Below are 26,619 nucleotides of genomic sequence, written 5' to 3'. Positions count from 1 at the left end.
ATAGCATTTTAAGACGATTGTCTAGTTTCTAGGTATGTTGAAGTGTCATGGCAAGTTCAGACACAGTGGCTTACCACAAAATACATTTACCCAACCTTGCAACTTCCTTATAGCCAGACTCTACAATGGTATTCGGTAATCCTTATTTATATATTATATTTTTTATTTTTTTATAAATTGTGTTTTTTGGAAATCATATTATAAAAAGACTTAATCTAACTTCAAAGCAAACACTCATTGACTTCGTGTTACTTAACAACGCCATCTGTTGTACTTTTATAATTACTTACTAAGAAAATTAAAATAAAATAAATATTGAAAGTCTCCCATACAAGAAACACAATTTTTGGCCTATTTTTGCTCTATAACGGTACGGAACCCTACGTGCGCGAGTCCGACTCGCTCTTGGCCGATTTTGAAGCAAAACAAACAATGGTCATATAGAAATCTTTCCCACCCGCTTGAGAAATGTTACACTTGCCGACGAACGTGCTTTGTGGTTTAAAAACTAAAGTAGGTCCCCGGTGCGTATGCTATTAGGTGCTATTAGTTGTAATATGCTAATAACACCAGTCAACTATTTACAAGTCTCGTTCCTTGGTTGTTACTTCTAAAACTATACCTCTATGACAGTGTTAAAAATTACTACTACATTCCTGTTATAATTTAGTCTACTCTCTAAAATCTTCGGGGTACGAAACATGGAGACAATTATGGCGGTTGTAATACCTCGATCGTGGGAATCGCAGACACAATAGATTTTCAATTGCTATGCCGCAGCCGGGTGCCGCTTAGGGATTGATGATGGGGGGCTGAAGTTCTAAAGGGTGTGGGATCCAGAAAAAATGGGGGCGTTGTATAGAGGTGGTAGAGGCTTGGGGGGTTATTTTTTTCATCTGGATTAATTTTAAATTGAAACAAAGTGGGCGCTAAAACACAATTCGTTCTCAAAGTGGGCAGTGGACAATAGGGATTCCGGATGGGGACCCAGACAATATGGTAGCAGGATTTTAGGGACCAGAACGGACGGCAATCACGTCAGGCGATTCTTCTATTTTTTCTTACACTTGTGATAATCACAGTGCTCTAGAATTGTGATGTTATAAATGAAATTATAAATGTCGAAGTAGTTGTTATTGAAGTGTTTGATGTGACGCGGCGTCATGTCTGGAACAAAATGTTTTATACATGGCGGTGGTACGTGGCGGGAAGTTGACGAAAATAATGGTAGAGTGTCTGGCTGGGACAAAATACAATTTGTCTATCTAAGTCGGGGACGTTTGGTGGTCGCCCGCCGTAATTCTATTCTGATCCAGTATCACATTAAAAATAGTTGTGTTGGTCCAGGTTTAGTCCATAACTCCATATCCCTATGTGGCCGGTGGGAAAGATGTCAAGGCGGTGATTCGGCCAACTGGCTCACAATGGCCCGTCTCGGTAATCGGCCATTATCTACTTGGCCACGTCAACGCCACCATTTGAATGTCATTATCTCGAATTGAACGGGATTCAGCCGGCGATGAATCGCTTGCGTATCGTCGGCGAGTTTCACCATTTTTATGAAAAGTTGGAGTTGGGACTGCGAATATACTATAATATCTTCTTCAAAAAAGGGTTTAAGCTGAGATTAATGTGGTTGGCCGTACAAAATTTTAATATGTTCAGGTATATGTACGGTTTTAGAATAACAGAAAAATTTATTACTTTAAACTTTGTCTCAATTACTAAATAATTGCTACCTCGCCTCGCTGAAAACTTGAATAAATACCTATAAATAATATCGCGTTGACCTTTATTATTAATACAAATGACAAACCGAATGCTGGCGACCGTTTATTCAACTGAACCGACAATTTACACTTTATTATACCTTACAAAGCCTTATTTACTTTATGGTACACGAATATTACCTAATTATGCGAATTTTCATTTGCAAAATTACATATAATATTTGATAATATTACAGGTATTCTAGAAACTATCAACTTAAAAGTTGCCCCTTCTCTACATCGGGGCATATTGTGACATGTCATGCATGAATCATGATGCACAATTTACATCGATCACAGACCAATAAGGCCCATCTACACGTAAAATTGTAATTTAACTAACGTGAGGATGCCCCATAAGACTTGTTGCTGGCCCCTTTAGAAATTAATATCTATTCAAATTCAAATTATTTATTTCAGACTCATAAATATTTTAGAGCCAGTAACAATGGACCCATATTCTAGTTACATTTAATTCAAATTAAATGTAACGAGAACCACGCTACCGGAGCATGGAGCTGCAGCATGCAGCCACAGCTCCATCAACTGGGAGTCCCGTCTTCTGCCCATACACTCAGCAATCTGAAGGAGTATACGGTTTCTGAGAATATTTACAGTAAGGTACTCAATACTCATTTAGGGCGAATCCAAACGAGCGTAATTTTGTGAGTCGTGATTTGTATGAAATTCTAACCGGCAGAAATTCTGCGGCTCACGACGCAAAAATTACGCTCGTTTGGCATCGCCCTTAAGCATTTTATTACAAAGTTACGTTTGAATTATTTTAATTAATTCAACTATAAAAATTAAATACCATCGCCTCGCTGGTTACATGCTCTTCCGCCATCTAATGAAATACATAATGTGTCAACAATACAAGTGTAGTGACCATGACCTTACGATAAGCGAATGTGTTTATAACCTAGTAATAGAATAGCTGTGATGAGTGGTGTCCTAGGATTATAACCTCGAGAGACAAACTCACAGAGCCGATGTCAGAATTATTCTCCTACTATGTAGATGACTCCCGTAACTCCGTTGCGCCTAAATTCGTCTTTGACTTTGTCATCATCCCTTTAGGTAGGTATTACACGCATCAATATTATCATGATTCTAGTATCACGCGAATCACAAGTAGGTACTACTGCGATACTGTGATTCGGCCTATTACACCATCAATACCACAGAATCGTTATAATATTGATGCGTGTAATATGCCCCATTGTTGTTCCTAACATTGCGCAACATTTAGTTCGCTTTTGATGGCAACTTCAGTAATACTGCATTTACAAATTCGCGTTCGCCATTCGCCTCGTCATTCGAAGAAACATTCGTATACGAATGCTGTCGCGAACTTTGTCGCGAACTACCGTTCACACATTCGTGGGGTGATTCATTTTGACATTCGCACACGATCATGGAGGACGTGTTCATATTATGATAGCAATGTTGAATGAAAAATATAAAATTTATTATAGCGAAATTTTGGGTTCCAAATGAGCTCTTCCTTTTTGTAAAATTCTAGGAATTCTAAAATTCGCCTTTCACTCGACTCAATTTTTATTACATAATAATAATAAAACTAAAATATACTAATAATATTTATTAAAAACCAAAATATATTTCCTTATTATATTAGCCAAACTGCATAGTAGTATGTCGGCGGGCGTATGAGCTCATAAATACTAAGAAACTAATAACTATAATACTTATTATACTTTAACAACAAAATATAATTTTTGTATGTGTTATATCTTAAACTAGCTGTTGCCCGCGACTTCGTCCGCGTGGACTTCAGTTTATAGCGCGCGGTGTCAATAAAATTGGTGTCAAAAGCTTTTTAAAACTCTGGTACCCCTTAAATCAAAATACCCAAAACAGCCGTGTAGTGTGCACATAATATGATTTTTTTTAATTAAACTTTTTTATACCTTTTAAAGCTTATTTAGCGGTACACAACTTAGCTGCATAATGCATTACACAACTTTAGCTTTGCCCAATAGCCAATACCCATAGGCCATAAACTATTTAGTATTTATTATCGGTAGACTGTTGTTTCTGATTTCTATGTTGGTACGTGAGTTATTTAATAACATGTATAACAATCGAAATATTAACTCAACATGGTACCACCTCTTATAAAAATACATATGAGCAAGCGATAGCGCGATCTAGGCGACTCTTGGCGCCATCTGTTCCAGTTTTTGGAACTAATTTAATTTGAACAAATTTACGCATAAACACCCCCTTACAACCCCTTTTTCCAGTAAGAAGTAGCCTATGTCCTTTCTCAGGCTTTAGACTATCTGTGTACAAAATTTCATTACGATCGGTTCAGTAGTTTTGGCGCTGTTGTTTTTGAATTTGATATCTAATCTAAGTTGGTAGGTGAGTTCTTAGTTAATAACGTGTATAACAATCGAAAGAATCGAAAAACCTAGCTTTGCATGGTTTCACCTCTTATAGAAATACGCATGAGCAAGCAATAGCGCGATCTAGGGGACTCTTGGTGCCATCTATTTTGAGTTTTTGGAACTAACTTAATTTGACCAAATTTACGCATTTTCACCCCCTTACCCTTTTCCAGTTAAAAAGTAGCCTATGTCCTTTCTCAGGCTTTAGACTATCTGTGTACAAAATTTCATTACAATCGGTTCAGTAGTTTTGGCGTGAAAGCGAGACAGACAGACAGACAGAGATACTTTCGCATTTATAATATTAGTATAGAACGTGTATAACAATCGAAAGAATCGAAGAACCTGGCTTAACATGGTACCACCTCTTATAGAAATACGCATGAGCAAGCAATAGCGCGATCTAGGGGACTCTTGGCGCCATCTATTTTGAGTTTTTGGAACTAACTTAATTTGACCAAATTTACGCATTTTCACCCCCTTACAACCCCCTTTTCCAGTTAAAAAGTAGCCTATGTCCTTTCTCAGGCTTTAGACTATCTGTGTACAAAATTTCATTACAATCGGTTCAGTAGTTTTGGCGTGAAAGCGAGACAGACAGACAGACAGACAGACAGAGATACTTTCGCATTTATAATATTAGTATAGATTATGACTTATAAGTTTACACAATGGTAACTTACTAATGCCACGTATGTGGCATTAGTAAGAAAAGAAACTAGTGTAATAACTAATAACATTGTACTAACATTATTATAATAACATGATAACATAATATTATACACTGTACTAAAAATAGGCTTATTTTTAGTACAGTGTACTTAAGTCAAATATGTATGTTCAGCTTTGTACACGTCCTGTAGGGTCGGACGCTAGCTGTCAACTGAATGCAGGCGAATGTGTAAACAGTAAGTTCGTGTTCGCTATTCGTGCCCTTTGATTCGCGTCCGAAAAACCGCTCTCAACGCGAATGCCACGAATCGCGAGGCGAAGTGCGAGGCGAATAGCGAGCGCACTGTTTACACATTCGTGTTCGCCATTCGCCTTGTGATTCGCCTCGCTATTCGTGCGAATGTATAAATGCGGTATGACATGAAGGCTGAAGCCTTATAAATTATAATAATTATTATGATTGCCTAACTTTCAGAAACAACGAACTTGCAGTGCGGCTTAAATAAGTTTTCAAATATGTGTTATATTTTGCCTCATATCCAAGTTACATGGGACACATCACACGACAGAAAATGTCTATTTGTTAGCTCCAAAATGTGTCATTCCTGCCATTCAACAATAACCACTGTTTCCCACGAACACAATGCAATGAATTGCAATGAACGCAATAACTCAAATGAAGGAAATTCTGCTCTGTTATATCGTCGCAAGGCATATTTTCTTGTACTATGTATTCAAAACTTGTGACGTTTTAATTTTTATAGCCCACGTGCATTCTTAAGAAACACCTGTATCATAAGATTAGCGCTAACCGCAGATTTTTCCGCACGTTATGTTAATAATATTAATTAGCTGGTCTTGAGTTTTCGATCGAACAATCGCCTATGACCAGCCTTGTAAGAGGTTCCGCGAGCGATACATTTAAATTGTTTTAGAAATGTCATCACTCATCAGACACCAGCACGAAGACAAAACATTAACCTTTTTAGGGGATGCTTGTCAAAAATGTCACTTTGTAAGGAATCGATTGAATCCATCAATGAGTTTCTAAAATACTTAGTAACATAGAATATCATTGGAATCCATGTACAGAATGTGAATGGGACTGTATCGCAGCATTGCACAAACCTCATTGGTTTTAAATTGCCGTTTTAATTAAGTTTAATAATTGTAATAATTTATGTCTTGTTTGGTAAATAAATAGGAAAATACTCTTACGTAGACAAAATTACAGTGGTGGCTGGCGAGAGGTCACCTGCAATTTTTTTGTGGTCGCATAGCTCATCCCATGCAGCATAGCCTTCGCCTCTACCTTAAACTTTAGGTGGCCACTGGCCACTCATTTCTTATTTTGGGATTGATCTAAGAAAGTAACGTTGTTTGTTGTTTAGCGCGATAATGTAACCTACGACCTCCGGAGTGGAAATTCAAGCGCTGGACCAAAAGTGCCAAATCTTAATATTGTTTTGTTGTTTTCCAGCTTTTTGGTAAAAGGTGGCCCCGTGCGAGTTTCTTACGCCGCGCCCGCGCCGGTTCTTCTCGGCGCGGGCGGGGTAGTTCCCGAACCGGTGGTAGGCCTCATGTAGATGCGACGTTCTAAAAGTGTTAACTTTGTTAACCTATTCAGAAATAAATATTTTGATTTTGATTTTTGATTTAAGCACAGCCGTTAAATTATAGGTATACTAAAAAAATAAAGAGCTTATTTAAAAATCTTCATAATTAAATTAAAGTAGGTACCAGTGGCGAAGGGTGAATATTTTCGGAAGGGAAGCCGGAGTAAAAAATCTACTTACTAAAACGCTCAGCACTGATGTTCAACAATGTTCGAGTTTCAAGTTTGATAATGATGCCTTTGAAAAATGCGAGTTAAGTTGTATGCGTGACGGCACATACGGTCATTCAAAACTAAGTTTGGAAAACGAAGTTTCCTTCGACAGCTGCAAATAATCTGTCAGACAACAGTCTCAGCTGTACGAGTCAAAATTAACAAACCACAATACAAATTAATTTAAATTCGCTACACTGCACTCTTCTTAACGCTAAAACAAATAACATTCGACATTTAAACACAAAACAAACAAGTTGTTTACACACTCATCCGCCATATTTTGACTCATAACAATTTTACTTCATGAAGTTGATCTTTCTCGCTCGCACTTGTGCGTTGCTAATTAACCTTTCTCCGTAATAACTCGCCGAGTATCGGCTTATTTCCGAGTATATTGGCGCGTGGTAGAACGAGACAGAACATGACGATCAGTTCACAGGAATGAAAAGGACAGATACTTACTATGAAATATCGTTGTATGAAGAAATAACCCGCTAATTTATCGGCTTCTATCGGAGATGGCCTGCACGTTGCATTGCCTATATAAATTTGTAGGCGATTAATTATTAATTCAAACTATTTCAAGTGAGAGAAAAATTTATTGGATATAAAATTTTGTAGGCGTTTAGTGAATTCAGCGTTTAGTTTTTTAAGTATGTAAAATATTTATTAGATAAAAATGTATATGGCCCATAGATTCGATTTTCCAAAAGGGAAGCCGATGGGAATCGGGTTATATGGACTCTTCGCCACTGGTAGGTACTCATGAAATCTCTATGAGTGCGGCCGTTAGTGTTAGAGGTTTTCGTGACTAGTCGTGGTTAGCGATGTAAACGTCTTGCGAGACAAAACGAATAATATATTATTTATGTTAAAATATTAAAATTGCGTATAAATTCGTGGTAAGATCCCTAGCGTGCTGAACGCTACTGTTTGCCGTGTTTTGATTCCATTATTGTTCCTACAGGGTGTTGCAATTAGCTACTTTTTTTTTCTAACATTATAATTACTCATTGTGTCATAGTGCTCTGTACGTTGAGATTGTTTATTTTCTTTGAAAATAAACTTGCAACTTCTTCATGTTCAAGAACTCCGATATTTTTTATGATCTAAACTCTAAAGCAATCTTTTGGAATCTAAATACCAGGCTGCTTTGATTAGAATCGCTCTGCCCTGAAAAATAATCCTTTTTAGTACTGTTTTTAATGATTATGAGATTTATTTATTATGATTATGAGATTATCTGAGAGGCCGGGCTGGCCTCTCATAGAAAATAAGAAATGGAACAGCAAGAAATGGAAAGAGTGTAAGCGACAAAATGGTTTTTGTCGCTTAATTTAAAAACCATAAATATATTTCACATAAGCTATGGGCAAATTGTAGTGTTGTTGAACTAATCTATGTACAAATTTTGGAAGCTTAAATCACTCTCCTATGTTGGCAAAATTAGAATCCCTGTTTTTATAGAGGTCTTTTTGATTTATTATTATGTGTTATAAAAGTTGACCAATCGTGTTATGCTATAGGTAATTCAAAGATAAAGACATGATGAATACTGACAATAAACTTTAATTTCTTAGCTTCAGTCATTGTTGAGAAAAATCGATATCGCTGCAGCCAAATTATCAAGGCGTTACCTTAAATCAGTTCAGTTGAATGTTTATTTGAGTTTGATACGTCATTTGGGACCATTATAGATCCATTTCATAATTACATGTAACCTCTTTTATACGAACAAATAGAATGACATGCATACCATAGTAAAAGGAGGGGAAGTAAGTTATCTTCATACAAAGGAACCGCGCGCGGCTTGTATGTGTGCGCCATAGTATCAATGCGTCGCCTCACGGCACACAACAAAATCTCGGACAATATTTCGGCATAACCAGTCGGGGCTAACACTTTACGCTAAACGCTCGCGCCGCGCCGCGCCACGGCTAAACTAATCAAAAATTTCCGATCATAATCGCAGGAGTAATAGATATTGCTGCTGTGTGTTTGGGTATTTTAATAGTAATGCAACAATTACTCACTTATTCTAGCATATTATAATAATTTTTACTTGATGATCAGATACCTACTTACTTCTTTTTTATTGTATTAGTTTTCTATTACACAAAGGAAGTAGGTAGGTAGGTAGATCTACTTTCCCACTAGAACATAGTATAAATAAGATAATGTTTTATGTACTTTTGCATGCACGAAAAATGGCCGAAATATGCACAAAATATGCACAATAAAGATTTACTTTTTATTAAAAGTCGGGAGACCGCGACGTTGCCGCTGTTCATGCGGTTGGCGGTTGCGCGAACGAAGCGCGTACGGCCGCTCCCACACCAACTCCGCACCGCCTAAAATTAAACCCGCCTATAATAAAACCCTAAGACAGTAGGTAATTATATCGCGGATTGGGCCGGAGTTATCCTACTTCCCCTCCTTTTACTATGTGCATACTCTTGTATTCACGTGCAAGAACATCAGCCTGTATAAAGTTGTTTTTATTTCGACCATACGTCAGTTTTGACATTTCACAAAAGTGACGCATCGGCACGCGTTCCTAATTTGAAATAAGCGCCCGTGATTGGCCAATCCACCCCTTTGTGGTGACTTAGCTCCGCCCATATTTATGTAAAGCTTGATTTGTTTGGTCGATATTTCCACGAAATCACGTGAAAAGCCTTGAGATTTTGTTTATTTTCATCGCTTAAGCTTTTGTAAGACTCATAAGATGATGATGGGCCTCTAAATAAATATAAAAAAATTAACCGACTTCAAAAAAGGAGACGGTTTCTCAGTTTGACCGTGTAATGTATACAGTGTGTGACAAAATGTATTAATTATATTATGTTCTTTGTTTTACTTTTAACAACTCGCCTTTTATCACAGCTTTTCCCATGAGTCATATATGCTTCATAATATTATTATCTTCTGGCTCTCCAAACTTTATACGTATAGGATTAAGCAGAAGGAGACTTATCTTATCACGTGCTGTCCTATGATCCCATCCATCAAGGGAAAGCTTAAGAGGATACAACAGGGGCTAGAAAAATGAAAAAAAAGTACGTGTAATATCTATAGATGTCTCCCTTACCTCAAGCCTATACCGCAGAACGCGATAGAGACAACTGCAGAAAATCCAGAAAATCAACGATTCGTTGTCCCCTGATTCCTTCTCCAAAACTTAACCGATTTAAGTACTTTTTTCATTAAAGATAAAAAAAAGGCTTGAGCTGTGTTCCTATGTTTTGCTTTTTTTGTATAATCTAGCCAAATCTGTTTTCTGGACGTTTAAACACAGCGGAAAATCTGGCCATTTTTTTGGGTTTTTGAACGTTCATATCTTATTTAATAATTAAATTATGAAAAAAAGAAAACATAGGGACATTGTATTAGTGGCCGTAGATATTCAGGAAAAAAATTATAACTCTACTAGCATTATCCAGGGAGGAAACAGGGGACAACGTTTGTATGGAAAAAAGGGCGGTGTGGAATCCTCTTAAGCGCCACGTCTTTGTTTACACAATACAGGGGCTTGTTTAATGTAGTCACTTGTCTCATTGACTTATATTCCTATTTCTTATTCCTTTCCACAGCTACTGAGCTAGCTATAGATTTACGCTACTGTTGTATCATATTTTTGTTCATAAATTGCTTTAGGCTGGGTACTGGGTAGGTAACAGATAGATAGACTCAGTTTCTCATAACCTGAGGCACAACTGTAGAAACGTAGAAAAGTATATATTTAGGTACCTCTCCAGTCTCGCCACATTGTAAAGGCACATACAGGACATGCATTATGTTATAAATTATTATACAAGTTGTTCCCTTGGATATTATTCTATTTCTTAGATGTGAGTATGCAAATGCCTGGATCAATAACTGCGGGTGTATTTTGAGCAACGTCACGAGATGGTCACCCCGGCTACCGGCTGTTTGTTCGATGAAGAACAAAGGTTAAAGTTAACTGCATGGTTCAAGTTAGCCACAATGAACTGCGTCTCATTTTAGTATTAATTTGGTTGATCAACTTTCAAGTCAATGTTGCTTAAATGGTAGACAGAGGTAGGTAGATAGAGTTTGGCGTAGACAAAGATCTTACTTGGCGTTATGACTTATTACGATGGGAATTGCGAAAAAATGCAAAAAAAACATACAGCAAGATGCCATATTACGCATCGCTTTAGGATTAATGATAAGTATGTACTATCAGCCGCTTTTTCGCAGTCCGCAGCGTCGGTGCACCAACGCGCAACGGCGTAAGTCCCAACAACGTAATTACTAATTTGAAATTTCCATGTTATACAGTATATGTCCTGACTCCAGTGGCCGAGCCTTTAATGTTATGATGTATGGCATATTTTATTAACAAATTGGTTCTCAAAATTTTTCACTCTCTCATGCTAGGTATGTGAGCCGATGCACCTATGCCCAGCCAGCACAGCTGCAAGAGAAACTCCCATGTAGAGTTTCGTGGGCATGCTTGCATGTGTTCCCAAACAATTAGCATGTATTAATCGAATCGATCAGCATAATATCGGTAATGCCGTTAATACCAGCTGCTGTCACACACCATTGGCCACCATAGCGCACCGAATTTGTCGCATCATTGCGCCCGCAGGCAAGGTGCTGACGCAGACACGGAGCGGTTTCGTTTTAATAAGTACACCATGTTTTTGATATGGTATATTTGAAGGTCAGGTTCCAGAGAGTTAAATCATGAAATGACTGAATTGGAACCGTTTTCACCAAGTGCTCCCTGAATCCTGATGCTAAATGTACCCCAGCGGTCTATGTATATTGTGTTAAGACGAAAACGTTTTCGGCGCCTGCATGTCACCTAAGTCTTCGGTCTTAATTACATAATATAAACTGGAGAAATCTTACGAGTTAGATACAAAGTGGTGGCCGCTAAGAGACGTCCACGTTTTTATGAATGGTCCCTCTTTTGGTCTTAACGCGGTCACACTTGATCTCTGCAAAAGGATTTGTAAATCCTTTTGCAGAGATTTGGTAAAAATCTGCCCTCTTGCTCTACAAACTATGATACCTAGACAGGATACGTCATGATCTCTTAATATAATGGACCTACGTATAATAAAAACAAATGGACGCTATTTTAGAGAAGCGATGGCGGAATATCCTTTTGAAAATTATACCAGCAATGGTAAATGGTTGCACCATTACAGCGATAGGTTCCCACGTTCCCTGGTGATGGGGTGGGCAGTGATCGCCGACGACCTGCGCCCCCCATAATCGACCGTTTAGACCCCACACCAATTATCGAATAAACTCATTAACTGTGGTACCGACTGGAAATTCGGGGTTATGGTAATTTGGAACGGAGCTTTTATTGAATTAGGGAAATGAAATAGATAAGTTTGTTTTTTGTTAACCTTTTATGTAAAATGAAAAATATTTGGTGTCTCTTTTATAAAGTTTTAAATACCCCACTCTACTCTGTTGCGCCGAAATTCAGTTATCACGCGGAAACTGTATTTTTTTTCGCAATAAAAATTATCTTAAGTCCTTTCCCGTTTCTCAGAATATTTTCATAACCATCCAAAGATTTAGACTTCAATGACAGATAGACAAACACATATTCACATATTTTATAATATTAATAAGGATGGCTATATTTTCTTTAATTCATAATAATCTGAAGATAGGTGGTGGTATAGGAGGTGGTATAGTGAATATAGGATGTAAACTATAACAAGGTGTGTTGCCAAAAAGTTGAGACCTTAAAGATACCTTACTCAATTTTAAAGAGTTAAGTCTAAGGATAAGATAGGTACCTACTCGTTGGTCTTATCCTCATTATATTATTATAGTTTCCTTGTTTGTTTTCTTGTAGATATAAAATGTGACGTGTAAACATGTGGATCTAATAGGTATGCTAAAATCTGTGTTAGATCCGGGAATTTCCCGGTTGAAATAGCCTAGTGAGTAGTGTTTCAATGTAATGTTTTAATTTAGTATCCAATATCCATAAAGTTTATTCGAAAAATCAAACCGTGAGAAACGGTTATTTACGATAATGTTTTATAATATGTTAATGTGCTATATTAATATTATACTATGTTGAATAATCTTTATGTCAAGAAATGAATTTCCTATACAGTAATGTTATAAAATTTCGATCATGTAAAAAATAAAACCATGTAACCACAAGAACGAAAAGGTATTCATGAAAACGCCACCACCCCAAACCATTAGAAAATCAACACGAAAACTACCCCATTGGTCAATATTTCCCTCCAAACCGCTCATGTTTTCGTAGCAACCATGAAATGATACACATATTCATCCCTTTCTACCCCGGGCGAATAGTCTCTCTGTCCTACTCCTGCAGGGGTTGACTGCAACGTTAACTTCAGTAACCTTCCAGTGTAAATTGTTAGCGGACGCTTGTCTACTTTGGTTTCAATAGCGACGAAAAAATTAATTGGCCTTGGTCACCTTTAAGCTCACAACTCAAAACAATAAAAAAAAAACTCAGTGGTTCGGAATTTTAAATTATTGCGCGATGTGTGATTTTGACTATGCCCTGGATGCAACGTGATTTATTTTATAATGCCTTGACGAACTGAAAATGGAATACACTTGGCATATTGAGGAGTCGCGTCAGGAAAACGGACGAAGACTGACTAGGAATCACGGTAGGTGTTTATAATATAATAATCATTCTTCGCAGTGAAAACTTGACACAATTAATACCCACGATACGCCCAGTTTACAGGATAAAAGTGAACCCTCACTTATTCAGGTTCAGAAATATAGAGAAATACTGTCCTCTACATTTGTGTTCGTGAAAATGTAAGGGATAATTTTCCCCCTAAATCTGGTATATCGCCGTAAGTAGTAAATACTTTTCTGTGAAGGCGCAGGATCTTTTTTCGAAGTTTTCCGACGTACCAGACGGAGGTTACAAGTAACAACTACGAGGGCTGCTATTTATGTATCCGGAACTGGCCACTTACAAGAACAATATTTAAAAAGTAATTACAACATTTGAAAATAGAACTCTTTGGTTGAAGAATACATTTTGTTTCATGTGACTGTCAATTATTTTTCCATTGTGGCGTCATTTTGAAAATTGCGTGTCTTCATTTGCCATGGATTTAACGCGTGAACATTTTAGTGCAATGATTTACTACGATTTTCGGCGTGGGCTAAATCAACAACAGTGCTTTATTCAACTCACCGCAACTTTTGGAGATGAAGCACCATCAAAAACCACTGTTTATCACTGGTACAGTGAGTTTAATCGTGGGCGGTCTATGCTCACGGATGAAAATAAAGAAGGTCGCCCAAAAACAGCTGTTGTCCCACAAAATATAGATGCTGTGCGGGAACTAATAATGCGTGATCGTCATGTTACATATCGCGAGATAGAGGCGTCCTTAGGCATAAGTATGACGAGCATACATAAGATATTACACGAACATTTGGCTGTAAAAAAAATATGTTCGCGTTGGATTCCGCACAACTTGACAATCGATCAAAAACGGGCTCGTGTCGATTAGTGCAAAAAAATGATAAAAAAATACAACCGTGGTACGTCAAAAGCCGTTTATAATATCTACACAGGTGATGAATCTTGGATATATGCATATGACCCCGAAACTAAACAACAGTCAACGGTGTGGGTGTTCCAAGATGAGCCGAAACCAACAAAAGTTACTCGTGCAAAAAGTACTTTGAAGCAAATGGTCGCCTGTTTTTTTGGAATAAATGGACATGTGGCTACAGTGCCATTAGAGAATCGTAAAACGGTTAATTCTGAATGGTATACGACCATTTGTTTACCAGAAGTCTTTGAAGAAATAAGAAAGGACAACCGACAACGCAGAATCATATTACATCACGACAATGCTAGCTGTCACACCTCAGCTGAAACAACTCAGTTTTTGGAGGGTCAAAAGATCGAATTGACTGGTCATCCGCCGTACAGCCCTGATTTGGCACCTAACGATTTCTTTTTATTTCCATACGCGAAGAACAAATTACGTGGTCAACGTTTTTCGAGCCGCGAAGAGGCTGTTGATGCGTTCAAAATGCACGTTTTGGAGATACCTCAATCAGAATGGAAAAAGTGCTATGAAAATTGGTTCCAGCGTATGCAAAATTGTGTCGATCATCGCGGCGAATATTTTGAAAAGCAATAAAACCATATTAAATGATATATGTTTGTTTCTTTTTTTAATTCCGGATACATAAATAGCAGCCCTCGTACTGTTAAGGTTTCTTGTGCTTAAAGTAACCTAGATGCCTCTAGGAGTAGAAGAGGTGGTAAATTAAAAAAAAAGCAAAACTTATACCTCTACTATTAGAGTTTTATGAATTTTGACGTGCTTGTGATAAAAACGCAGCGCGTGTCTGGTTATGTTTATTTTGAATCATTACGCGGAGTGACGTCGAGCGCAGACTCTGGAAAATCCGCAAGTATTTATTAATTTATGGACGTTTCTCGCCGCTGCACGCTCCGTTACTAGTTACAACATTATTAAATAATGTTGTGGTATTTATAACGTACATAATACTATACCAACGTTCAATAAATTGACAAAATCCGCATCTTAAGGGCTAAGGCTGGTATAAATAGTCAGTACTCAAGATGCATCTCGGTCTCAGGCACGGTTCAGGCTCTGTGATTGGTTGGCTGTCAAAATTTGGACCAATCACAGAGGCGATCCGCGTCTTGAGAACGGGTCGCGTATTTACAAAGGCTATACCATTAGAGTGAAAGCGCGAACTGAACTGGCTTAGCTTTTGTTACACAAAAACTTGACAAAACCCTAATCTATTACAATACAGAAAATGATCGAAATCGCCTAGACTTTGTTAGCTAAATTCTTTCTAACATTACAGCTACAAATGCTATTCAATTTGATACCGATATGGTAAATAACGTCATCGTTAGCTTTAAAAATATGTAGGTGGATAGTTACATGGAAATTGTTATTATTTTATTGTTAAATTGCACGTTTCTATTCTGTATTTAAGTGACAAAAAATACTAATAAACAAACGAACTTTTAATAGGTAGGAAACAGGTACACACTACACACTTGTTGAGAGTACAAATAATAATAAAACTATAATAGTTTTTCTAGAGTAGTTAGGTACCTCTAATGTAAAATACAAAACGCAGTCTACAGTGTGTAATAAAAATAAGTGACGATCCCGAGCGTTACGAGTTTCCCCATACAAAATTTAAAAAAAAAATTGGTCTTTCAGCGCTGCTACTTTCACAGTGAACTCTCTACAAGGAACACGTACACACCCCAAAGTATTATCACTTATTTTGATTACACCCTGTATAATCATTTTGGTAAAGGTTCGGAAACCTACCCCAAGATTGATGGGGATCGGAGGTGAGGGGGGAGTGGGGAGGAGGGGTAAACACCCCCCGTACCAAATCCACACTGAGAAACCCCTCAGTTTTGGAGCTACTAACCTTTGAAATTTTCGGAATTCTGAGGCGGTCGTTTCCGGGGCTGGAAGTGGCATGAGGAGGTTTTTCTAACCCAAAACATCCTTCCTCAACCCATGTGAGCACCAAAAATTGGGGTAGGTTTCTGAACCTTAGCCATCATTTTTATCAAATTTACGATTAGCTTAGTATTTTAACAATTTAAACGTAGTTGGTAACCGTAACAGTCAGATCGTGCCATACTTAGTATGGCACTATTATAAAGTATAAACAAATGTGTTATATGGCTGTGAGCCTCTACTCGACTAGGTTTTGTTCGTACGTAATGTTTGAAAATATATCGACAAAAGCTTATCTATTTAAGTGAATATGTATAATACAGTACTAGGTTTTGTTCATGCATTTTCTTAGAAAATATCAAGGCAAAAAGCTAATCCACTTCAGTCAATTTTTTTACTGAGATAGAATAGGTATTGTCGAGTAATATTCATAAACAAAGGCTCATCTATTAAAGTCTGGCTCGTGACTCAATTGGTATAGCCTTCGTAAATACGCGACCGGGTCGCATCTTAAGTACTATTTATACCAGCCGAAACATTATGACTGCACTCAGCACTGTCAGAAGATTACTGCAGTGTCGTATCCTCTCGAAATATCGATCTACAAATTTTGAGAAATATCTTAAAGAAGAATTACTTAATTAGTTCTTTATTTGCACTAAAAATGGTGGTTATAAAAGGTGTTTACAATATTATTGGTTCTGACTTCTGACACTTCAAGACACTTAATATTTATTCAAGATATAAAAAAGCATACTAATTTTAAATAATTTTTTATTACTTGCATGTCAAACATAAAACATCACAAAACATCTTGGCTCTTGTTCATTATATTTAATAATTAGCAGAAAGAAACCAAGCAATGTCTTGGATATGCGGAAAATATTTGTTCTCATATATATTATTATTACCAACATTTAAGTAATTAAAATATAAAATACAATCGGTTCACACTTCAAATTGATGTAATTATGAACATTTTCATCGTTTAGTACTTTGTATCGTCTAGTCTTAGACAATTATAGAGCTATTTGGGATCGTGACTCGTAACAAAAATTTAAATTGTCTACAATTTTCAGTTTTTACTAGAATACGTCACATCGCGCACCTTAGCGATGATTTAGGCACAATAGACATAACGACCAGTAGTTCGACTGCAAAGAAACGGACAGGTTTCAATATCTGTCAAATTCGTCGGGTTTCACTAGGATTATGAACGGAATGTGCCTCGCGCTGGCTGATATAATTTATTTTTAAATATTTAAAATAAAGATTTCAAAATTGGATTCTGACAATTTTAATCGCATGTGCCAAAACACAAACAAAAATACGACCAAAGAGGAACACGTCCATCGAATATGTCATAGTTTTAAATTCGTAGGTAACAAGTTAACAACCCTAGCGACGATTTTCGTCATAATACGTCAAATTTAAAAATTTCAACATCAGTTCTAAGTCGGCATACTCTATCATTCTGTCTACTCTGATTTAGGTATTATAATTTTTTCCTTTTCTTTGTTTTAACTAGATAATCTTTTGATTTGTATATTTTATTAAGTAAGTATTTAAATATATGATATTTACTTTTCTGAAAACAATCAAGAGATTCGTAGGTAATTTTACTTATCCTATCAAAAAGCCTTTGGTATTTCCACAACTCATTTCGTGACGGTAAATATAAAGCTGCGTTCGTGATAATGTGACGCGATGCTTTATTATCTGTGGAATCGAATTTCATATTTCGAATGTTATATTTTTAAATGATGGCGCGTAATTCCAAGATAACGTCTATATTAATAGCTGTAGGTAGAATGAAACGTACTTACATAGGTGGTTAAAAATCGCAGGAGACAAGCTCCAAAATATGTTTGGTAATCTAAGGGTCAGTAGGCCTACTACGAAACCGTTTCTAACAACGTAATTTCTCGTTTCTAAGAATAGGACGCGGCACTCTCGTACGATTGTTTGATTCTCAAAAATATTTCGTGGTACGACCCCAGCCCCTTAGACAAAGTGTCTTTCGTTAATTAACGATGACGAAATTCGTTAGCAAAATGTATGCGGTTTGACATAAGTCATCGCTAAATGAAATTTCGCTTTCGAACACTAATGTCAAATCCCATACATTTTCATAACGAATTTCGTGGTAGTTTTTAACGAAAGGGACTTTGGCTACAGCATCAGGACTCAGGATAAGCAATGAGACAAGACCTAAGGAAATTCACGTGTCGTCGTGTTGTTTGCAAATTGCAAGAGGTAGTTCAAATTCAAATTATTATACTACATACAATAATACCTACACAATAGCACAAAGTAGGCAGTGTACATCACGTCGTCTACTCTCGTGCTAAATTAATCTTATGATATAGCAATCAGACATGGGACAACGAATATAATTAGGGAATGCAATCCGGAAAACCGGATCCGGAAATTGGCCGGATCCGGCGTCATTTTACGGGTACCGGATCCGGTCCCAATGTACCGGATCCGGAGACCGGATCCGGTGTTAGCGGTTTGTGGCAATAATCAATAGAATTAAGCGTTACTTTGCGGAAATCCATAGCTTAAAATTTTGTATATTAATATTTTTAACAAAATTCCGCGAAATAAACATCAACCTGTAAGTAAATGAGTGAGTGTATGCCATGCTGCGCATGCCTATGCGTCCACTCACTCATGTACTTACAATTTGAGGTTTATTTCGTGGAATATTGTTAAAAATAATAATATACTTTAATTTGTAGCAAGCTGATATGGTTGTTGCATGAATAACTTACGTTAAATGCGTTACCCCTGGATAAGCTTTTTCTCACTTTTTTAGGGTTCTGTAGTGAACAATGAACCGTTATAGTTTCGGTCTGTCTGTCCGTCTGTCTGTCCGCGGTTTTGCTCAGAGACTAACAAAGCTGTAAATTGGCATGAATATACATATTAATGATTCCAACAAAATGGTATATAAAATCTTAAAAATATATATTTATTATGGTACCTCCCATACACATGAAGCGGGGATGATTTTTTTTGACACCCCATCGTGTGGGGTGTTCGTTGGATAGGTTTTAAAAAATATTACGATTATTCTTAGATAATTTTCCGATTTAGGGATCCATTTGTGCAATATGAAGTTTTAAAGTGGAAAAAATCGTCCAGTCCAGTCCAGTCCCCCCCCCCCCTTCTACCAGATAATCGGTTGCTTCATGAAATGTAAAAAAATCACGGGAGTAGGAAATGTGCTGAATTTAAAAGGAAAATTATCACGGCTAAGAAGACTTCAAAGTTATTGAGTAATAGTCGATCATCTAAAAAAATGTATTCGACGAAGTATAAAGGAACTTTTCGTTCAAATTCCTTTGAACGTGACTGAGATGATGTTGTTAGTAGTGTAAAATCTATATATAATAAAAATGGATTTTCAATTGTGTTAGTAACGTTAAAACTCGAAAACGGCTGAACGGATTGGGCTAATTTTAGTCTTAAAATATTCGTAGAAGTCCAGGGAAGGTTTTAAAGTGACAAGAAGTTCACCGGGACAGCTAGTACGTCATAAATGTATATTCATTGACTATATAAAAATTATCAAAAACTAGCGGTACTACGGAGCCGCAGCAGCTCTATTAGAAGTTATTTGCTAAGTGACGCTTTTAAATGATGAGCAACAAATGGATATATATAGTTAAATATCAACTCGCCATTGACTACAGCTACGTATGGTGGTGGGGAGGGTGCAATTGACCTGCTCATTCTTCTAGGCTAGGCCGACTAGGTAACGATAATACCGTAATGTGCTTGAGCAACCATACCATTGTGTATTCATATTGTATAGATTAAGTTATTTACATTGTAAATTTTATTTTTTTAAAAGACAAATTTTCCACTTTTTTACTAAAAAGTGGCCCCGTGCGAGTTTCTTACGCCGGTTCTTCTCGCCGGTTTAGTTCCCGAACCGGTGGTAGGCAACATGTAGTTCAACGTTCTGAAAATATTTGATTCAAATTTATTCAGAAATAAAACAATTTTTTTATTTTTATTTTATACGGACATTTAAAATATTATTCCATGCTCTACAGTTTTTAAAGAGTGGAGAGGAGTTAAAGAGCGAGTTTTAATCTCGCTTTGAAAATATTGCATTAATCAGCTACAAGTGATGCATATATGACTTGTTTTTGAATTAGAAAGCAAAAATAGGATGATTTTCGGTTTTTAGTTCAATTTCATCAATCCGGCCGGATCCGACCGGATCCGGCCGGATTGACGGTAATCCGGTCAAATCCGGTCTCTCTTGGCCTCTCTTGTTACCAAGTTGAACTCTCTTGGCCTTTTTAGCAAGTTTACGTTTAAACCTTTAGGCTAAGAACTCACGGAGCGATTTTTTCCCGCGCTCGCCGTGGTTGCGCGCCCGCAGCCTTCGTAGAATACAGTTTTATATTATGTAAAAAATTAAAGCAAAACTCACGAGGGCGGCGGTCGCCCGCAGCCTCGGCGGTTTGCGCCCGCGCGCTCTGCGATAGTTTAGCGGGCGATCACAGCAGCCGTGTGATCGTAGTAGAAACCGCCCGTCTTGTGATCATCGCCCGCAGAGTTTGCGGGCGATGATCGCGACCGCGGCGGCTGCGAGCCCGCACACATCAGCGGTCTTGTGAGTTTTGAAATAAAACCGCAGCTCCGCAACCGCGGCGGGAGTGGGTGAAAACCGCTCCGTCAGTTCTTAGCCTAAGTTTGTAATCATCTCATAGATAACCGCCCATCTGTATTGAATATTGATTGAATTACTTATTTTATTGGTTAATGCACTGCCCAGGTGTGCCGTGTGGTCATATTGGTAATGTAAGCTCTTAACGATACCAGACAATAGGTAGCGTCAGTGTCATAATATATCCTGCCGGGCTGCCACAGGATTGAGACGTCCTATCTGTTACCACTTGCTTTATCAGATGCATAATTCATCAGGTTAAATAAATTGACAAAATCCGCATTCCAAGGGCCAAGAAACATTACGGTTCACTGCACCGACAGAAGATTACAGTGTCGTTTCCTCTCGAGACATCGAACCCCAAATTTTGAGAAAGTCTTAAAGAAGAAATACATTTAAGAATTTGTTATACCTTTTAAGAAATAAAGTGGCCAACAAATTCATGTCGAGAAAAACCGTCTAAGCAAATAAAACCTAATACAGTTTTGATAGATAAATGAAATACAAGTTTGCTATCCATCCGGTGAGTATATTAGGCAAGCTCTGGAGTCTGGACCAAGGAGTGTACCTATACCTTTTTCCTTCGATCGTGGATTCTTGGAAATCTATTGTTATTCTATTGTGTCTCGCTTACCGGTGAGCTAATGGGGCTTGATGGGTTAAAATGACATGGAAAAATCGGACCTCATATTTGGTTAAGATTCAATATTTGCCGACCATAAAGTCTACTTCCCCTCCTCAAATTAGCAACGGGTAAATCACCTGTCCCCATCAGGTTATGGGTACACAATCGCCGCGGTCGAGCGAGCAAGCGCGTGTCCGAACACCCTCGCGATACAACTAATTTGTTAACATAATCGTGCGAAAGGGCCCCGACTAATGAACCGTTAAAACACCTGCACCCCGCCTGTGATCGTGGGCCGTGGGATTTTAGGAATGTTTAACGTTTTAGGCCGAAATCATCGTCGTCACCAACACCTTGGTCGTAGATGCGATTCCCGCGTTGAAAAAAATGTTGTTTTCACTTTTGCTTAGGTCAAAGCAAGCTGATCAGTTGATAGTCTGAAAAGAAAGGTGATTTATGTCGGATGGGTATGTAAAAAGTCTTATATCCTGTGCCTGAACTCTCGCCAATCAGTCATCTGTTTCACTGAAATTATTATTATCATCACGCAGTAATCTGACCACGAACCTCACCAATAAAATAACCTAAGAATTCCTATATGTTTTAGTCTCCACGCATACATGTACCGAAGTACGAAACTGCAGGCCTACTACGAAACCGTTTTGAGACTCAAACAATCGAACGAAAGTGCCGCGTCTACTCTAACAAATAATGACGTTGTTAGAGCAGGACGCGGCATTCTCGTTCGATTGTTTGAGTCTCAAAACGTTTTCGTAGTAGGCCTACACTCTACAGCCAGCAGGGGTCACCAAATAGCGGACCGCGGTCCGCATCCGGACCGCCGCGCCCGCGCCGGCCCATTGTATGCGGACCGAGCATTTTCGAAGGTGTGAACTTCGTTAAAATAAATTTCGGTCTTGACTTACTGATGAACATCTCCAGGATTTAATGTTAATAGCTTGCACGAATTCACTCCAAACAAGCAATAAAATTGTCACTTTTCTCATTGATGTGTACCTAACCTTTAAAATGTGCGGACCGCGAAGGTCATTTCTTTTCTTAAAATGGACCCCGAGCGAAACTAATTGGTGACCCCTGCTCTATAACAGTTTCATACTTCGGTACATGTATGCGTGGAGACTACCTATGTAGGTAGTCTCCACGCATACATGTACCAATAAAATAACCTAAGAATTCGTATATATGTATAGACGAATTCTTAGGTTATTTTATTGGTGAGGTTCGTGGTCAGATAATTCTCTATCTAGCTTTAGCACTGGCGGCTTTTGCGCAATATTTATCCGTTCATTCGATTGCGACAAAAGTTTGTTAACAACTAACTAGAGGAAGTTATAAAATATTATAGAAATTAATTACATATTTTCTACTAGCAATTATTATCTATTGGTTTTATAGTTTTTGATATAAAATTAATTGCATCTATGAATAGGTGATGACATCACAATTCAGTTTCTTCTGCTCTTTGGGTAACCTAACTCGTTTCAGCCATTCACCCACCTTTCACTTTTGTTCTTCAGCTCTGTAATGTTACGTGCGTAGTGCGAAGTGGGTAAATTGAAAATGTACCCGATCCATATCAACAAACTCTACAAAGTAAAGTCTTTACTAATAAGATTTCGTTTTTAATATTTAATTGAATTTTATTTTTAGTTATCACTCTTCAGATTGTTTCAAAATTGTAAATCAATTAGTAGGTAATCACATTGTACTTGTTTTTTATAAAAGTTGTTATTAACCGACTTCCAAAAAACGAGGAGGTTATATATTCGGCTGTGGTTTTTATTTTTTTATTTTTTTTTGTATGTTCGACCACTACTCCGCCGTTTGTGAACCGATTTTCAAAATTTTTGTTTTGTTATATTAGGTTTTACTCCAATTTGGTCCCATTTTCACAAAAGTGGTGATCTGATGATGGGATCCATGAGTAATCGAGGGAACTCCTCAAAATTTATATGGAAACATATGGTGATTTTGGTTTTATAAGAAGCATCCTAAGCATATGCTACCAAAACGCAAGATTTTGCACCAAGGTATACTATGGTTCCGAAGATACTAAGAGAACTCCGGATTCCTTATAGATACAAGTTTGGGGGTTTAGGCGTTGTTTTAAGAACTGAAAGCATATGCTACTATGCAAATTACATTCATCATCATCATCATCATCATCATCACTACCATGTCAGGGTCACTAATGTCAGAACTCACATGGTTGTATATGGATACAATATACACACAACACCATAGAATATCATCAGTCATCACGTTATGTCCTTATTTATTTGGTACATTTCAAAGCGATTTTCATACAAAAAAATATACTTAATGTTGTTTCAAAATACATAATATTTCAAGTACCACAAAATTGAACATAAGTAACAAATTCAACCTTTACTCCAGAGCGTAAGGCACTCATTTGGGTTGGACTGATGGAAACGGGGCACTATGGAAAAAATACTTAGAAAAATTTTTCGTCAAAATTTTAACCTCTAATAACCACCCTTTTTGAATATACCAATCGATAGGGGGCGCCAAGGGAAGCAAAAAAGCTCAGATAAACTTTTCTCAAAAATCAACCCCTGTCGAAAGACAGGCCGAAATGTGACCCTCGTTAGCACGGAGAAAATACTTAAAAAAATTTGGACGAAAAAATTCAACCTCTTATAACCACCCCTTTTGAATACACCAATCGATAGGGGGCGCCAAGGGGAGTAAGAAAGCTCAAATAAACTTTTCTCAAAAATCAACCCCCGGCCAGATACAGGCCGATATACGAACCTCGTTAGTATGGCGAAAATACTTGGAAAAATTTTGACGACAAAAATACAAGCCCCTATGACCACCCCTTTTTATTATACCAATCGATAGGGGGCGCCAAGGGAAGCAAAAAAGCTCAGATAAACTTTTCTCAAAAATCAACCCCTGTCGAATGACAGGCCGAAATGTGAGCCTTGTTAGTATGGCGAAAATACTTAGAATGGCTAAGGTTTAGGAACCTACGTCAATTAAATGTTGGTGACATAGGTTAAGGAGGATTGCTTTGGGTGAGAAAAACTCCTACTTACCGTTTCCACCGCCAGTAAACTCTCCGTTTAGAAGAAATTCACATTTGAGATTTTCGTAATCTTCAGATAAGATCATCTGTTTTCTGATGTTTACGAAGTATTTTTAAGGCATCTCAAGGCTGTGATGAGTGGGTCTTACTTAACTACTCAGCCACGGATACCGAAGGGGGGGCTCGGGGGGGGGGCAGCCCCCCGCCAAAACAAAAACAAACACAATCTAGAAAGTCCAAAAGTAGGTTAGGTTAGGTTGGAACTTAGACCACAACACCCAGATATTACGCGGGGCTCCGTCGACTTTCTTTTGTAGTAGTTTGTCAAATAAATTGGGGTAGGTTTGTAAACATTTACCAAGATTAAGATAATATTAAGGGGTTGAAGTATTTTCTTAACTTTTTAAGTTGAAGATGGTTAGTAGGTAACTAAAAAGAGTGAAATTATTATTTTTAACAAAAAATTAAAACCGACTTCCAAGGTAAAAACAATAATAACATCCTTATAATATGAACTAAAAAGTATTAAATAATTTTTCCTGTCTTATAGTGCCTTTTTCCGAATTCGGCTAAACCTCAACTATTTCTGTACTCAATCTTCATCATTTTGAAGTCGGTACCAGATAGCTGAATCTTTAGTTCTCTGACAGAATATTTGAAACTTTCCAAAGATTGAGTACAGAAATAGTTGAGGTTTAGCCGAATTCGGAAAAAGGCACTATTAGACAGGATATTTGAAACTTTTGGAAAGTTTCAAATATTCTGTCAGAGAACTAAAGATTCAGCTATCTGGTACCGACTTCAAAATGATGAAGATTGAGTACAGAAATAGTTGAGGTTTAGCCGAATTCGGAAAAAGGCACTATTAGACAGGAAAAATTATTTAATACTTTTTAGTTCATATTATAAGGATGTTATTATTGTTTTTACCTTGGAAGTCGGTTTAAATTTTTTGTTAAAAATAATAATATCCTATTGCTAGTACATTAAGCAGCTGTGACACAGTTATTACTAGTACGGCTGCCAATGTTCCTATAAAGTGTACCTAATGAAAAAAAAAAAAACTAATAAGGTACAACAAATTACAAATCTTGCTGTTTTAAAAGATGAAATACGATTCGTTATTAGTGGCATTAGTGGTTTAATGAGCTTAGTGGCTACTGGCTATTGAGCTTGGAGTTCTGACCTACCGTAGTGATGTCGATGAATATTGACGCAACAGTTAGTCACAAGTCACAACTCATATATTATAATACTAACGGTTATTTTAATTTTACAAGCAGACACTCCAATTTTATTTATATGTATAGATATGCATGTGGTAAAAAACGGTTATTTTAAAATTACAAACAGACACTCCAATTTCATTTATATGTATAGATATGTATATATATAAACGGTATTTTTATTATTGAGCTCCAAATTTAGCGACTGAATTTTGCAATCGGTTTGTACTTCCTCCTAATAAATCATTCCTTGCCAAGTATAAGTGTATGGGCTGTATTTTCTACATTATAATCGTAGGTTCACAGTACGTTCAGAATTTTACTATCTCTTATTTTTATAAAGATAATACAATAAAGATTTCATGATAATACAAAAAAGATTTCATTCAAGGTGTTGTCAGAACTCAGTAACCATGATTCTCGATATTATGCGTAGCATGCTATCCGGGCAGTTTCCGTAAATCCTGTAATGTCGAGCGTCCTGCAACATTTTCTCATTAATCACGTTCATGTGCACATAAACGATGAAAAATGGCAGTTATTTTCTAACTTTTCGACGTGTTACACGCCAACTGCTAGTGAAAACGGTTACGTGATGTGATGATCGCTCCATTGGGTTCTGTGATGTGATACATTCTGTGATTCATCTAGACTTGATTGATGTTTTGTGATGTGATAGCCAACATCAGATTGTAGATGGAACTTGCGATTAATAAGGTGATGTAGATTTTTTGATTGTTGAAGTGGCGTTTTTTTTACATTAAACATCATTACCGTTATTAAATGTGTTTATGATGTATTCGTGTATTTGCATTTAATTATGTT

At 37.2% G+C, this 26,619-nt stretch overlaps 1 protein-coding gene and 1 long non-coding RNA gene across 2 annotated transcripts in view; both read left to right on the top strand.

The window, feature by feature from the left end:
- Positions 1-26,619, top strand: part of LOC121726930 — a 52,867-nt gene that overhangs the window by 5,146 nt on the left and 21,102 nt on the right. The gene's annotated exons all lie outside the window — the stretch shown is intronic.
- Positions 15,654-15,822, top strand: LOC121726932. The gene is made up of 2 exons (XR_006035591.1): positions 15,654-15,683; positions 15,767-15,822. It is a non-coding gene; the product is annotated as an uncharacterized LOC121726932 (long non-coding RNA).

Source organism: Aricia agestis, chromosome 5 (genome assembly GCF_905147365.1).
Source record: "Aricia agestis chromosome 5, ilAriAges1.1, whole genome shotgun sequence".
Lineage (NCBI taxonomy): Eukaryota > Metazoa > Arthropoda > Insecta > Lepidoptera > Lycaenidae > Aricia > Aricia agestis.
Note: the sequence above shows the minus strand (reverse complement) of the source record. Positions and strands in the feature narration are given on the sequence as shown.